Source organism: Sceloporus occidentalis, unplaced genomic scaffold (genome assembly GCF_023333645.1).
Source record: "Sceloporus occidentalis isolate IW3139 unplaced genomic scaffold, rSceOcc1.0.p SCAF_2, whole genome shotgun sequence".
Classification (NCBI taxonomy): domain Eukaryota; kingdom Metazoa; phylum Chordata; class Lepidosauria; order Squamata; family Phrynosomatidae; genus Sceloporus; species Sceloporus occidentalis.
In genome coordinates, this window is record NW_028316982.1 from 61,099,546 (window position 1) to 61,114,926 (window position 15,381).

The following is a 15,381-nucleotide window of genomic DNA, read 5'->3' on the forward strand; positions in this document are numbered from 1 at the left end:
CCACTGCACACTAAAATGTAAAAGGCATCTTATAAAGCTATAGATTTATGGCATTATAGTATTACATATTCACCATGAATTTGGCTACAGAAAAAGGAATTTCAGGGACAGACAAAAAATATGAATCTCCTCTGCTCCACTCTCAGGGGGAACCACCTTTTCAAATATCTTTGATAAAATATTCAGTGTGTGTCTTGCCTCTACAAGGACATCCTATTTTCTAAACAAAGTGAACTGCCAACCAATGTTGCTCCCATGCTAGCAACTAAAGATCATTAACTATTTGTTTTTTTCAGAGTCTCTCTTTAGCAAAATGGCAAGCTTGATTACATCTATACAGTACAAGCTTGTATACCTGCCTGCCCTGGAGATTTCCAAGACATTAGAATAATCAGAAGTTCAGATACTGCACACATTAATAAAGATAATAGTAGTCCAAAAAGAGTTTAGTAGTCCAAATAGAGTTTAGTGACTTGTTACAAAGACCATGAGAAAAAAAGAAAAGAAAAGAAAAGAAATGCAACACTCTGAGCCTGTTAACCATAATACTGAGGCTGTTAGCAGCTCATAAAATCACAAACTATATACAAAGGAAACTGCTTTATAATGGGTCAAACAACTAGTCCGTCTAGCTCAGTATTGTCAATTCTGACACAGTATTGTCAGCCATCTATTTTTTTCAAGCAGGATTGTACACTAGCCCTACCTAGAGATTCCACTTGTGTTCTCCCATCTAACAAGCCCCAACATTGAACAGCTTTCAGAAACAGTGAAGACTGGGTGCACTCAAAGTGGTATGGTGGTTAACTATTGGGATCTAGCCCTAACTGCAACAGCACTTGAGCAAAGGCCACCAAGCAATATGTCTTACATAGCTGAGTGTAGAAAGGAAAAGAGAATACAAACAAAAGACCTTGAACTTTACATGAAAACTGGAAACGACAGAAATTATTTCTTCTGTGAACACTTTTTATTTTTCTACTTCAGTGGTACACATACATTTTACCCTTAGGAAATCTACATGCAGACTTTGTCTCCCCCATGTAGCATATGAATAAAAATATTTTGTTTATTTAGTGTGTGTATTTTCATCAGCATATTCATGCATATTCATATTTTAACATTTTATAAGGAAATAACATTCAAATTAGGGCAGTTTTATTTAAGTAAATCCAATACTTAGCTCAATGCATGTATACATTTTACACATAAAGAAGTTTGGAAGGAGAAGGAGGGATCGGGGCCTCCAAATCTTGTGCCTCCCTCTTAAGCAACTCTCATGCGCCCCCTGGGGGTCCCGCCCCACAGTTTGTTCTACATTATCTGAAAGCAGATATAAGGGGCAGACACAATTTTTTAAGTGAATACATTTTAAGTATTACTTAATAATCTACTAGATTTGCATACAGATTCTACATCATGCACATAATCCCAGCCTGTGACTGTTTGCTAACATTGCGTCACTAACAGACTGACAAGTAGATAGAGGCTTTAACTCTTTGCTGTCCATAGTTTTTTGTGGGGTTTTTGGGCTATGAGGCCATTTTGTAGAAGAGTTTATTCCTGATGTTTTGTCAGCAGCTGTGACTGGCATCTTCAGAGAATGCTGGAATGGAAGAGAGTGGGGAATATATACTGTTGGTTGAGAGGAGGTGCTTGTTAATCTGTGTATTGTTCTGTTGTCGAATGGCAAGGCCTACAAGGGTGTCCATTTAATGATCTATTGTCTGCTGGGAATCCCCCTCACCCTGGGTTGATTTCATTTGCATTTGCTGGGTCCTGATTTTGGTGTTTTTCCAGGACTGGTAGCCAAACTTTGTTTACTTTCAGGGTTTCTTCTTTCCTGTTGAAGTTGTCCAGGTATTCATAGATTTCAATAGGTTCACTGTGCATTCTGACCTAAATTGTTGGCATGGAATTTCTGTGTTTTCAAACAACATTTTATGCCCAGAATGGTTTATAACATGTTCTGCTATTGCTGTTTGTCTGGCTGACCCAGTTTGCAGTGTCTCTTGTGCTTCTTGAATAGTGTTTGAACACTGCATTTGGTGGTTCCTATGTAGACTTCTCTGCAGCTGCACAGTATGGAGTAAAATCCTTTGCTGAGCGCAACATTTGCTGGAGTTTCTTGGTTAGTTTGTTGACCATTTGTAGATTGTGTTTCCACACCAGTTTCCCAATTCTGTCTGTGGCTCATTTGATATATGCCCAGTCCACCAGTGTTTTTATTGTGCTTCCTTTTTGTCTTGGGTGATGGTTGGCATTCTTAGGTAGGTATCTGTCCATGTGTAGGTTTTCTCTATATTGTGTGGCCCAACTGTTGGTTTGGTTTGTGGATGACCAAGAAATCCAAGAATGGCAATGTTCCTTCTTTTTCTTTTTCCATCGTGAATTGGATGTTTGGGTAGATGTTGTTCAGATGGTTCAAAAACACGGTCAGATCTTCTTCTCCGTGGTTCCAGATGGTGAAAGTGTCATCCACATATTGGAACCATGTTGTGGGCTTTTTTGGGTGCTGTTTACAGGGCTTGATTTTCAAAGTGTTCCATGTAAAAGGATAGGTTGCTTACCTGTAACTGTAGTTCTTCGAGCGGTCATCTGCGGATCCACACAAAGGGGTTATTCTGTGCCTGCGCAGCATTTCTGGATCCTAGGGAAGACTTTTTGGCAGTAGCTCCGCCCACCCTCTATATAGGCAGGAAGTCTTCCTGCCCTTTCTCAGTTCCAAAGGGTCCGCCATAAGAGCAGACAAGGAAGAGAGAAGGACACGACAGAGGGAAGGATGGGCAGGATCACAGATGGCCACTCGAAGAACTACAGTTACAGGTAAGCAACCTGTCCTTCTTTGTGGTCTCTGCAAAGCACACAAATGGATTAGACTGGCAAGCTTGTTCATCTGTGGAGGAGGGAGTGTCTTGACAATAAATAAATTATTAAACAAGAAAAACAGTGTGAGTGTCAGTTATTTGACAGGTGCCAACTAACCTTAGTGCATTCCGGAAAGGAGAACAGCTCTGCCAAAGGCTGCTTCACGTCGGTGTCTGGTATCAAGTCTGTAGTGCTTGATAAAGGTCAGAGGTTGTGACCATACCGCAGCCTTGCAAATGTCCTCCAAGGGAATTCTGGAGAGGAAGGTTGAAGATAAAGCTACTGCCCTGGTGGAGTGGGCTCAAATTTGAGCAGGCCGAGTCTTCCCAAAAATCTCATAAGAGAGGAGGATTGTGGAAGTCACCCATTTGGAGAAATGTTGAGGTGTGACTGGAAGTCCCATTTTGGGGTTGGAGCAGCAGATGAAAAGTCTGGGGGAACGACAAGAGGACACAGTCCTGTCGAGATAGAAAGCTAGCACCTGCCTGACATCGAGGGAGTAGAGCCGATGCTCAGTGTTGGTGGTCGGGTTCGGGGCTAGCATTGGGAGAATGATGTCTTGACTGAGATGAAAGGTGGACATGACCTTTGGTAGAAAGGAAATGTCCAGATGGAGGACAATCTTGTCCGTAAAAAATTTCAGGTACGGTGAGTCTGTACGGAAGGCACAAAGTTCACTGGTCCGGCGTGCTGAGGTGATGGCTACTAAGAAGGCTGTCAGGAGCCTGAGGTCACAGTTGGTAGGGTTTATTTATTTATTTAGGTATTTATATCCCGCCCTTCAGCCCTAATGGCTCTCAGGGCGGCTTACAATTATTATTTTTAATCAGACAGTCCCCTGCCCTCAGGCTTACAATCTAAAAGACATGAAAAAAAGGAAAAGGGAATGATGGAGGGAAAGGAGATGAGGTCCAGTGGTTCTTCTCTCCCTCTGAGGCCTGGACCAAGGCAGATGGATTGGAGGGAGGGCTCTTCCTTCTTCCAGGCTAGTCCTGATGGGTTCAGACAAGGAATGCAGAAAGGTGTCTGGTCGTGCCCGGGAGTCGGGATGAGGAGACAACTGAGGTTGAGGTGCTGGTTGGGCACATGGTACCGAGCCCAGTTCAGTGTCAGTGGGCTGGGCGGATGTGGCGGTACGGGACCGGCGGAATCCGGATAGGGACGGGACTTCTTTTCGGAGTGATGGGATGAGTCCTTGGACTTGTCTCGAGATTTGTGCTTTCTTTTCTCTGGTTTGGAGTCTGAGGACTTTTTCCTCTTTGGTGAGGATGGGTGGCCAGCCACATCCTGGTCCAAAGACCTCCGTGTGTCTGGGGTTGGTGACCCAAAAACTTCTGGAGAGGGTTTGCCCTTGGTAGCAATAGCCTTGGCAGGGACCCTCGGAGGAGACAAAGGGGTAGTGCCCTTGGCAGCAGTAGCCTTGGCAGGGACCCCTGAGGCCAGAGATGAGAGTTTGCCCTTGGTGGCCGCAGCCTTGGCAGAGGCTCTAGATGTGGAGGTAGGCTTCAAGATTTGTATGTACAGCATGGATCTCAGGCACATCTTCCTATTCTTCCTGACATGTGGAGTGAAGGCCATGCAGTGAAGGCAGGAAGCAGGGACGTGGCCCTCGCCCAGGCAGAGGAGGCACAAGGAGTGTCTGTTGAGTGTCGGGATGTTCGTCCTGCATTCAGTGCACTTTTTAAAAGAGTGCACAGACATCTTTAGACCAAAGCCAAGGGACAAAGAGAAAGAATTGTCAAGAAATCAGAGTGTTACCATTAATCAGAGTCTGAAACCAAGTCCAAATCACAATCCAAAGAGTAGTCAGAGTCAAACAAAGTCAGAGCAAATGCAGGAAACGAAAGCGAAAGCTAAGGAAGGAGCGATTCTAAGTGAGGTTCCTAAGCTGCTCACGCAGCAGACAAAAGGAACTGAGAAAGGGCGGGAAGACATCCTGCCTATATAGAGGGTGGGCGGGGCTACCGCCCAAAAGTCTTCCCTAGCGAGTCCAGTAGAATCTGGAAATGCTGCGCAGGTGCAGAATAACCCATTTGTGTGCTTCACAGAGACCATAAAGAAGAACTTTGCTATCCCTGGGTTCAGAGGCCTTTTCATGGCTACCCCATCTCTGCAGAACACAACAACCAGAGCTAGCTGTTGAAAGCTTGATGGCATGATATTATGCCTACCTAACTTCATGCACTGATTTTTAAAATATTTATATACCACCATATATCAAAGACCTCAAGACAGCATGTAATAAAATCAATTAAAAAATTAAAATTTGAAATCGTAAATTTAATGTAAATTAATTTTAGAACAGTAAACTATAATTTCAGCAGTCTTAAACCATTTATTTATTCATTTCCCACTTTTGTGCAAGTATGAGATCCAAAGCAGCTTACAATATTTTCTTTTAAAAAAGGTTCAGCTAAAACCTTACTGAAGTAAAAAATATTAAACAAGTAATTCTATTAAACAACACAGTTTAAACAGTTTAAACTGAATTAAAAAGATAAAAGCACAGCACACCATAGTAAAAACACCCTTATGCCACATAATTTAAGAACCAGATGTCTACCTAAATATAAAGGTCTTTGCCTGCTGGTGGAAAGGACATGTACCAGCTTGTCAATATCTTTCTTGAATTGTGGTGCCCAGAACTGGATACCATTTTCCAGGTGAGGTCTGACCAAAGCATAATAGAGTGGTATGACAGGTTAAGTCTCCCTTATTTGAAATGCTTGGGACCAGGAGTGTTTTGAATTTTAGAGTTTTTCAGATTTTGAAATATTTTCATATACATAATGAGATATCTTGGAGATGGGACCCAAGTGTAAATAAGAAATTCATTTATGTTTCATATACACCTTGTACACAGAACCTGAAGCTAAACACAGGATTTTTAATTATTTTGTGTACGAAACAAAGTTTGTGTATACTGAAGCATTAGAAATGAAAGATTAACCTATCTTAGCCATACATGTGGACAATTTTGGATTTTGGGACAGTTTGGATTTCAGAATTCCAGATAAGGGAGGCCCAACCTGTATTACTGTGCTTGATCACACTAGTTGGTTACAGGCTGTCCAGCTTGTGGCTCTGGGCAAGTCATTTCAACTCTCTCTGCCTCAGTTTATGGAAGGTGCATTGTAATTTCTCGGCAGTATAACTCTTTATGACTACAAAAAATCATCCCTATCCCTATATGTGCAAACTTCACTGCCTACCCTTTAATCTCTATAGACACCGTAAAGCACAGTTTTTCCCAGTCTAAAAGATTCATTTAAAATATTTTAAGCATCTGTTGTACTCTAGTGAAGGAAAAAACAAGAATCAGGAAGCTATTTCTCCTTGAGGCAGACAGAAGTAATGGAATAATACAACTACCGAATAAGCCTGTCAGAGAAATGCTGAATCCACTCCCCACAACCCCCAGCAATCCTCTTCCAAAGTAAAGAAACCATGCAGGACAGAAAGAGGCGGCTGCTCCAGAGTGAGGCCAGAAAGGAAAGGGATCTGATGTTCTTGCTGGTGGATGCCATATTGTAGTAGAGATGAGGGATGGCTGAAAAGCTGTTCAGCAATAGTGGCCTCTTACAGCCCTATGTCCCTACTGGCCAGTGGAGCATTTCTACCACTTGCTTTCACTCCCATGATCAAAACGCAGCAGACAAAAAGTAGTCTGAAGGGTAGAGGGATTGACTGAACAAGGAAGAGCAGTAAGGATGAGGTTTCAGCATCCTCTGTCTTGATATTCATATGGATCTTTTCATACTTTGCAAACACTTTTAACATGAAGATGGATGATTGCTTCAGTACCAAAGCATACCATAATTTTACAAGGGTGAGTTCCTTCAGACATAGTCCAATTGCTTGCCTCTTTTCTGCTTCAGTTTCTAATCTGAGACAAACTACCAGAACTAAAATCAAGCAACATGTTTACATGGTCTTTTCTGTCCATCTCATTAGAATCTTACTTCACAAAATGCAGTTTCATGTTGCTGAACTGCGTCTCTACTGTGTTTTCCAGAAATAAATCGAGCTGTCCTGAACACAAGGGCATTCTATTGATCTCAAGGAGGACACACAATGTTTCTGCTGAGTTTTCTTTTGAGAGATTCTTTAGGTATAGCAGCTAACGTGACAATCATATTAAATGAATAAAATAGTGGCCCAGATAAAAAGGACTCACCTAACCCAATCTCAACTGGTGGAGGAGACTTGGAGGCTCTGATCCCTCCTCTTCCCAAACCTTTACACATCAGTTGAGCTAATGTTAGATTTACTTAAATAAACTACTAATTTGAACACTGTTATTTCCTTATAAAATGTTAAAATATGAATATACATAAATGTGCAAATGAAAATATACACATTAAATAAACAACATATTTTTATTCATATGCTATGGTGAGTGGGCAGGTGTGTGTGTAATGTCCACACATAAATATAAAGGGGGGGGCAAAGGTAAAAAGCTTGAATACCACTGACCTAACTAACCAACAGACGGAGCCATCCAGCCTCTTTTTAGATAAGGAGACCCCACTACCCCTCTAGGCAACTGATTCCATTACTAATTGCTCTTACAGTCAATATGTTGCTTTTAATGTTCAATCAAAATCTACTTTCCTGTAACTCCAGGCTTATGAATTATGATCAACAATAATCCCCAAGTCTTTTTTGCATGTACAGTCCTCACTTTTATGTTTATGGCACATGCGGCTATTCAAGCCTATGGGGCTTGAATATCTGCAGTTTCTGAATTTGCAAGGGAGTCCGGAATGGATCCCCCGCTTTGGGATTCAGTTTGTCTGTCCCTACAGATCTGAACTTGGTTAGGTTAGCTAGGTGATTCCTGACTTAACTGCCTGTCAATCTTGATTGGCAATTTTGACTTGCCAAAGCCTCTGATGTTTCATGGAAGAACACAGCTTTTTTTTCCCCAGGAGAAAAACTGAAGCAAAATAAGTACTTAGTAGTTCTGCCTTTTCAATGTGATTTGTTAGTATTCTGCCATCTTTATTGAAGAGTGGCCCCAGTGTCTCCTTAGTCATTCTCTTGCTGCAAACATGTCTTAAAAAGCCTATTTTGTTGCTCTTTGCTCACCTAGCCAGTCTCAGCTCATTTTAAGCTTAGTGTACCTTATACAGTACTATTCCTGCAAGCTTGGGACACACGTTTATTTTGCTGTGCAGCCACATCCGCTTTTTCAAATGCAGATCTTCCTATAGTACTATGAAAAGGTCATTAACTTTCCATGAGGTAAATTTCACAATGCCTTCCTATCCTAGCATTATAGGCTATGATTAAAACAGAATAAAAAAAAAACTGCCAATGATTTACTGCACACTGTCAAAACTGAACACACTACCTCACATTATAAGCTGTTTAAAGAAAATCACAAAAATCACACTTGGGCAGTACAAAAAGTGTTCTAAAATTTTGCTGGATGTGCTCAAGCATTTCCATAAGCTTAACGAAACTGTCCAGTTTGTGCCCAACAGATGTATCAGCTAGTTATTAACCAGCAAATGGTAAGGAGGATTAAGACCAAACTCTTTCTTTTTATGGCTACAGGATGTATAGGAGGTATAACTGCGATGGCTGTAATGCATGTTATTTTAGGCAGCTGGCTTAAAAAAGCACATACTACATATAACTTGTACAGGAGAGAAACCATCCTTACTGTGTCAACAACAAACAAACAGGAAGAAATTGTGACCAATCACTTTAGTAAACTGGAACAAATCACAACCAGGTCATGAGGTCTAACCATAGAGTAAATAGTGCAAAAAAGAAAGGAAAAAAAAAGATAAGGAAGAAATATGCCATAATAAATTCAAGGGAAGGTACGAGGGAGCTTTTCTCACAACATGGGAGCTGTGTGTATTCAGTGTTCTGCTGGGGCTTTTGAATTGACAGCAGTATTAGGAAGTATTTAAAAATATTTCACAAAAATTTGCTAAGGTTTTTTTTTTTTTGAAGGGTTAATAGATTATTGAACCACAAGCACAGATGAACCCCCGAAGATCAAAGGTTTGGTCTTCAAAGTCAAGGAAATAACATTTTCCTTTACTGCACAGTTGACTGTGGGCTCCTGTGGTACATGTTCATGTGCTCCATGTACCTGGAGACAACTGTGGCATTTTGTTGTTGTTGTTGGTGTGTGCCTTCAAGTCATTTCCGACTTACAGTGAACCTAAGGTGAACCTATCATGGGGGTTTCTTCATAAGATTTGTTCAGATGAGGTTTGTCATTGCTTTCCCCTGAGGCCGAGAGCATGTGACTTGTCAAAGGTCAACCAGTGGGTTTCATGGCTGAGCAGGAAATTGAACCCTGGTCTCCAGAGTCACAGCCTAGCACTCAATTCACTAAGCCATGCTGGCTCACAAGTGAGGGCTAATCAAAGGTTAAGGCTATTTCTTCCAGTTTCAGTCTCTTTCCTTGATCATGTTCCAGGGAGCAGCTACTGTGCAATAATATTAAGTAGGGTAAGATGACATTACTAATGGTAGGTATAGCATAAAATGCAGAAATCTGTCACTATCAATTCCACACACACACCCAGCTTGAGTCGAGACTATTTGAAAGATCTTATCTCCTTATATAAACCAGGGGGTCTGGTGAGATCTAAAGGGGAGGGCTTTCTCACAATCCCCTTCACTTTCACAGGTGCTGTTGTTGAGAATTAAAGAGAGAGCCCGCTCCGTGGCTGTTCTTAATCTGTGGAACTCCCTTCCATGGGAGGTCTGGTTGGCTCCTTCCTTCCTGTCTTTCCACTTGGCAGATGAAGACAATTTTATTTAGGCAGCCTTTTGAATTTTAACTATGGAGTTGCAGTGTGTAATTTGGTGTTTTGTAAGTTTTAATTGGCTCTTTTAAAAATTATTGTAAGCTGCCCATTTTGAGAGAAAAGCAGGACATAAGTGCAATATGAACATGTATGCTACAAGCAAACACTCAGCATCCTCCTTTAGATCAACATGCCTAAGACCGAACGCATAGGAGAGAATGATTTTGCCATTGAATAGATGATTTCTTACACCAAATCAAATTACTTTGTTTGGCAATGGCCTTTCCAGGTCTTAGGTACAAAGATATTCTTTTAACTGGAGTAGACAAAGACTGAACCTGAATTTTTCCACATGGGAAGCATATGTTCTAACACTGTATAATGGCACTAATGACCTGCCTCCTCCTTCCACTCCACTAACACTCATGTTTCTCATTTTGCAGACAATTCTGCAGCCATAGTATTTAACTAGGCAAGCTCAAATGTGTATACATGGATACTGCTGGTTGTTGTTTTTTAATCTTTTACACACTGCTGCAACTATAAGGCTATGTACGTATGGAAAAGCAGTAGAAAGTATAGGACAGAGGTGCAGCCAATGGCACTCTCTTGTAAGACCCTCATACAATGCCAGTGTAGACTTCTAAACAATACAAATGGTAACCACTATCAAGATGATGATGATGATCACCACCACCACAACTGTGAAACAGACAGCAATCAGTGACCCAAGTAAAACTTCAGCAGCTTTCTGTCATCAATGTCAGCAGAGGGTGAAAAAGAATAGGCCAGTCCTCCCCTGCATTTCTTATCTACAGCTAGTTCTGTTCTATGTTTGTAAATGCGTTGATGTTTTTAGTAAGCTACCTTAACAGAATTTTTGGTTGGGCCCAAGTGAGGGAAATGGGATGGAGTGGGGAAGGGAGTACATAATGTTTAATTATAAGAAATGATTGAAATAGGCACAGACATACCTCGGGTGCCTCTGCACTGCAGCAAGCTCTAAACTTGTTATCGTTAATGGTTTAAATTTCACTGTGCTAATCATTTCAGGACACAAGCCTTTCTTGATAATCTAATGAATTATTCCAACATCCTTCAGCAAAATAAATAAATAAATAAATAAAAATAAAAAAAAATCCTCCATGACAGCACTAATTACAAGATGTTTTCCCAGTGCTTATGTAAAATATGACAGAGCAGCAGCTTAGGGAATTGCAAAAAAACTGCTTCTAATTTCCACTGAGAAACTGACAAACACCTCTCATGCATCTCTCCCAGCTCTCAAGTAAGATTTAACTTTCTCATTTAGTTAATTACCGAGTGAGGATCATCATTTTCCTGGATCGGAACGGCACAGAGCCTTTATCGTGTTAACTTGTGAACTTGATCGATGGCTGCTGCTAAAACTTAATAACTTCACCCCCTGGCAAATTGTAAGATAAATATAATAGGAAAAACTCTGACAGTAAAAACCTGCCAGAAATGAGTGCTGTGTTTATGTTTCTTTGCAGGCAGGGAAAAAAACCCACACCAACAAAACAGTACACACATACACACACATACACACGACAGCTTATTATTGGGTGTGTGTTACTTATATTTAGAAGACTCCAGGCAGTTAACTTTCTGCCTACTGTTCAAACTTTGCTGAGAAGATAAAAGACATTGGGGATGTTACCAAAGCAAAGATAGACGAAGAGAAAGAACAAGGTCAGGAAGAGAGTCAATACTGATAGACAACTTGTTGTCAAATCTCCCTTGGTGTCACTCTGCAGTTTGGCAATCAGCAACCAACAGAACCAAGCAGAGTAACTGGCCTTCTGGACATAAGACATTATCTAAGCTATTGGGATGGGGGTTATTTGAAGAGTATAAGAAGAAATGGGAACTCGCTGGTCCAAGATGTAGTCATAGGCTACATTTTGGCCTTTGGGTTGGGCAAATCATGCCAGCCGAAGATGCCAGAAACCAGAGCCTTTCATATACACTTACAATATGGCTAGTCATTCACTCAGTTAGAGCTCACCCTGTTGGTGATTGTTTTAAGTACACATTAAACCATACAACACTGGCTATCTACAATACAGTCGGCCCTCCTTATATGTGGATTTGCCAAGCGCGGATTTGAGCAAACGCGCATGGCAAATCTGGGGAAATTGTCCCCAATGGCAGCGCACGTGCACGCGGGCTGCCATTGGAGACAAAAGTCCCTCTCCTCCCCTCCTCTTCCCCGCCCTCCCTCCCTCCTACCTATCTACCTCCCCTCCCTCCCTCCCCCTGCCCCTGCCTGCTTACCTGCTCCGTCGCCGCGCCAACGCCTCCTGCATCCTTGCCTCCTCCTCTTCTGCGGTTCAAGGGCTGGGTGCTGCTCGTGGAGGCCAAGGGGCCTCCAGGCTGTACCCGGCTCTTTTGCGGCGGCGGCAAGGAGGACAAAGCCTTGGCTCCATCCTCCTTCCCGCCACCCCGGAAGAAGGGCCGGAGGCAGCCTGGAGGCCTTTTGGCCTCCATGAGCAGCACCCGGCCTTTCCCGCAGAGGTGGAGGCGGTCAGGAGGACGGGAGGCCAAGCCTTGTTCTCACCGCCTCGGCCTCCTCCTCCAACCCCGGGAGAAAGGTCGGGTGCTGCCCTTGGAGGCCAAGAGGCCTCCAGGCTGCAGCCGGCCCTTGTACGGCGGCGGCGGCTGTGAGGAGGACGAGGCCAAGCTTCGTCCTCCTTGCCGCCACCACTGTGAAAGAGCCGGGTGCAGCCTGGAGGCCCCTTGGCCTCCATGAGCAGCACCCAGCCCTTGAACCGTGGAGGAGGAGGCGGCGAGGATGCGGGAAGCGGTGGCGCGGCAACGGCGCAGGTAAGCGGGGAGGGGCAGGGGAGGGAGGGAGGGTAGGTAGATAGGTAGGAGGGAGGGAAAGAGGAGGGAGGGAAAGAGGGACTTTTCTCCCCAATGGTGGCGCGCGTGCACACGCACCGCCATTGGGGACAAACAGGACTTGAGCATACGCGGATTTTGGCATACGCGGGGTGGTCCGGATACCAAGGGCCCACTGTATAACTGACTAACTACAGGTAGCAAATTGCCAGTGGGAAAAAGGCTGGCAGATCTATTTCAATTGGGCTTCAGGCCTGGCTGTGAGATAAAGATAGTTTCTGTTGCCTTAGTGAATGACCTATCCCAGCAACTGGGCAGGGGGATAGCATTGACCATGCTATCCTTCTAGGCTGCCTTTCTGGAATTGGACTAGGGCCATTCTTTTGAAATGATTCTGGTCCTTTTTGGAGGCGGTAACTCAAGAAGCTGTGGGATTCCTTTTTTGACACACTGACCACTGGCCTGTGGAGTTGTTCAGAGTTAGTCTTGTCCCTCATACTATTCAACATATACATGAAAAAACTGAGAGACTATCTAGAATTTGGGGGTTCAGTGTCATTAGTACGCTGATGACATCCAGCTCTTTCTCTTCTTTCCATCTAATTCCAAGGAGTCTGTTTTGGTATTAAATCACTGTCTGCTACCAATAATGGATTAGTCAAGGGTGAACAAACTGAAATTTAATCCAGACAAAAGAGATGGGCTCTTGCCAGTCGAAAGGCAGATAATGGAAAAGGAATTCAGCCTATTGCTGTTACATTTGTAATCTCAGGTTCATAGTGTGAGTATATTCCTGGTTGCAGCTTTGAACCTGGATACCTAGGTTTTGGTGGTGGACAGAAGTGTATCTGCACACTCATGCATTAGCTGTGCTGATTCCTGGAGATGTCAGATCTGGTTATAGTGATACCTGCCATTACTATATTCTGTTTTGATTACTCTAATACACTTCACATGGAGCTCCCTTTGAAAACTGTCCAACATGCTACTGAGTCCAAATGCTATGGCCAAAGGAACATATAACTACTCCCTTGTTGAAGAGCTTCACTGACCTCTGGTTTGTTTCCAGGTATGATTATTAGTGGTGATTATGACACATAAAGCCCTATATGACATAGGTCCATACTATCTGAAAGACTTTATCTCTCTATACAAGCCTGCCCAAATCTTGAGCTTTAGTTTAGAGGACATTTTCATTATCCTGCCACAGGGCGCCGCCATTTTGTACGTACCCCAGGCAACTCTAGTACGTATGGAGTACGTACAAAATGGCCCATCTGGACAGGGCCTATATTGTGAATCACTGACTTAAAAGATCTAAAACAAAACATTTAAGAGCTTCTCAGTCATTATTTAGAAATAAGCCTTCATTATAAACTGAAATAAGTTCTACAACTGTCCAAAAATTGTAGTTTCTCCACTGACTAAGGAATATATATATATGCTTACAACAGATGAACAGTGCTTCTCCCACACTGCTAAACAGTAAATAGTAACATGGAGAAAGGATGAAAAACTATTCTTTTAAGACACACTATTTTATGTTTCAGACAGTCTAATAAAGTTTAATTGTCTGGAATCTGGTGACTTAGTGTATAACTTTCCTTTGATATAGGTTTCCCATTTGGATTTTAAATGCTGGTGAAACAGCTGAAATAAAATTTCTGTGACACTGGGAGGGAAGAACTTGAGAGGTTTCACCAACTTTTAGTTCCCAAGTTCATGTACAAAGGTTGATTTGAAATGGAAAATTCTTTTATTGATTAAAAACAACAAGTGCAATGCTATAAATAAATTATTGATTAAAGCCTCCTTTTGTACCAGCACAATACCATGAAAGATGCCATCTTTAACAATAGCATCCATTTGTACATCACAATCCCCAGCTTCCCCAAATTATGTACCTTTAGCAACTAAATCATAGGTGATTTAGTCATGCAGTAACTACCGTATATACTCGACTATAAGTCAACCTCATGTATAAGTCAAGGGCAAATTTTGGGGCCAAAATTATGGATTTTGATCTGACTCATGAATAAGTCGAGGGTAAAACTTAATGGCGTGAAACAAAGGATCTAAAGAATGAACCAAAGGAAAACAATGCCAAAGAACTTACAAAATTCTAGCAGGCATCACTGTTTGTGATCACACTAAAGGCTGAATGAGAGAATAGAAGGAGGTCAGTGCATCCAGGACAGATTATGTTCTTGCCTTTCATCATGGGATAGTTCCCTTTTTTGTAGGCGTTAAAGTACAGGACTTACATTGACCTGTGGATAAGTTGATCCAGATTTTTGGAGTGAATTTTTTTACTATAATTTCTAGACTTACATGAGTATATATAGCACTTTCATTTGGTGGCATGCTGACCCATCCTTGGACCACATCCAGAATTTTCTAGTCCAGTGTACGCCCACTCATAACAGTGGTGTTTGCCAAGTTACTTCTTCATTCCTAGCACACAGAAATATATTACAAACTCTCTGTTAACTGCCCCTCCCCCCAGTTTAGCCATGAGTAACCATCTAGCCTGCTGACAAAAATCAAAACTATTATTTTGAAGGATTTCTACATTGTTGTGTTGATTTTAGGTCCACCAACTCTCTAAATAGTCTTCCAATATTATTCCAGAAATTCTGTACAATTTGGATGCTTCCACATTCCTGAAGTCAACAAAACAACTAAAAAGATACATCAGACAATATTAGTATTTCAACACTTTTTCATCAAGGTATTAAATATATGGACAGAAACAGTTAATTTTCTGGAACCAAAGCCAACCCATATGCTAACTGGACCTTAGCAGGGACTAGTTTTATGTTGCCTATGCAGTCCCTGTGGTGGAGTTAAATATGATGTTAATCTCCCA

The 15,381-nt window shown here is 42.1% G+C and overlaps 1 protein-coding gene across 8 annotated transcripts in view; it reads right to left on the reverse strand.

Moving 5' to 3' along the window:
- BTRC (beta-transducin repeat containing E3 ubiquitin protein ligase) overlaps positions 1-15,381 on the reverse strand; it is a 207,599-nt gene that overhangs the window by 71,288 nt on the left and 120,930 nt on the right. The gene's annotated exons all lie outside the window — the stretch shown is intronic.